Source organism: Nematolebias whitei, chromosome 13 (genome assembly GCF_014905685.2).
Source record: "Nematolebias whitei isolate Nwh7 chromosome 13, NemWhi1, whole genome shotgun sequence".
Lineage (NCBI taxonomy): Eukaryota > Metazoa > Chordata > Actinopteri > Cyprinodontiformes > Rivulidae > Nematolebias > Nematolebias whitei.
This window is the reverse complement of record NC_056510.1, coordinates 5,487,414-5,489,263: the sequence shown is the minus strand read 5'-3', so window position 1 is coordinate 5,489,263 and position 1,850 is coordinate 5,487,414.

Here is a 1,850-nt window from a genome sequence, read left to right as displayed (position 1 = left end):
TAATTTATTCGATTCCTTTGAAACTGGAAAAACTCGACAGGTGTTTTGTTTGGGGACATTCAAAATGTTTTGAAGTTAAATAAAAGTTAAATATTTTGGTTCGTTCTAACAGGACTGAAGTGGAACAGGTTTCAGATTAAAGGTTGAAAAGTCTGACGTCATGTTGAACATTTAGTTTAAAAACAGACAAATTATTTCAAAAACTGTTTATTAATTCATTAAGATTGTTGACTTCCTAAAGATATATTTTAACAAATAAATATTTTGCTAAAAAACTGAACTGGACTTGTGTTGATTTGAAATTTATTACAATCCAATTATAATATTATAATTATCATCCAAGTGAATTAAAAACCCAAATAAACTCTTAAGGGGCCTCTTGTTGGCTTTTATTTTGAAACGCTAAACAAACTAATATTATAATTACGTTTTGATATGTGGGGTTTAAAATAAATTTAGCTCTTTTACATCTAAATCTTCCTCAGGGACTGGTTTTGGTTCTGCTTTCAATCTCTTTGGGTGTTTTTGTCTCTCAGGTTCAACCCTGCAGCTTTTATCCACTGAACTTCGGCTCTCAGACCTCCAGCTGCCTGATGGAGACTCCTCTGACCCAGGAGTCCCTCAGCAGAACCTGATCCTGAGTCCGCTCACCCAGACCCCGAAGAGTCCGCTCACCTGGTCCAAGTTCTTTTATTTTGTAATAAATTTTATATTTGTATAAATCTTACATTTGTTTCTGGAATCATTAACCAAATTATGATTCTTTAGTTTTATTTTTGTAAAATAATAATAATAATCTGTAATCATGTTTTTAATTTTCATATAAATTTTTATTTTTATTCATAAAAATGTTTGTTTATTAAACCATTGTGTTCCCTTGTTGACGTGCTCATTTCTTTTATTTGGAAACAAAATAAAAACTTTTATGTTCAGTTTTGATTTAAAACAATACATTGTTGTATTTAATTAATGAAGAGTTTATAAAACAAATCTCAAAAAGTGCAAGGAATTATTGTAAAGTTAAAATTATTTCAGAAATCATCAGAAAGTCTCAGCTGAGCTTAAGTTAAAGGGTTTAAAAATATATATTAATTTATGTGACATCAGACAAACGTGCAGTTTGAACCCAATAAACCTCTAAAGTTTGTTTAAAAATCTATATTGCTTAAATAATGAATGTGCAGAATGCTCCAATACAATCTGTGAAGTTCGAACTAAAACAATAAACTGAACGCTATTTGTCACATATCAGTTTGTCAGGTTTAATGCAACAAAAACAGTAACATAAATTATTTTTATGACAAATTAAACATTCCAGTTAGATTTAATTTTTTTATTTTTCAGAGGAAGTTAAGAATTAAAACTAAGTGAAAGTGACTTCTGTATAGTTTCATTTTTTTACCTGTAGAAAATTCTACAAAGCTAAAAATTTTCGTATTTACTGGAGTTTCATTTTCATCTGCCTTAAGTGAATTGTTTAAATTTACTGAGTAGATCAGACAAATCAATGAGATGAACATTTATTTACAGGAAGTGGTTTTATTTTGAAAGTACCGTAATACCGAGTGTAAATGCGCACTGAAAACAGACCCGTGCCGCTTGTCTTCTGATCTGTTGCGTTTGACGTCAATGAGCAGAGGTTCCGTTTCCTGGTAATTCCCTCCTCCTGTTCACGTAAACTAAGAGGAAGTAACAAACAAAAACTTAACGTCTGTTAGAAGAAACGGACCAACATGACTGCGAGACTTTCTGCTCTTATTCTGACAGTTTCAGCTTTAACCAGAGGTAAAGGTAGGTTTATTCTACAATAATCAGGATTAATGTTGGTTTATTCTACAATAATCAGGATT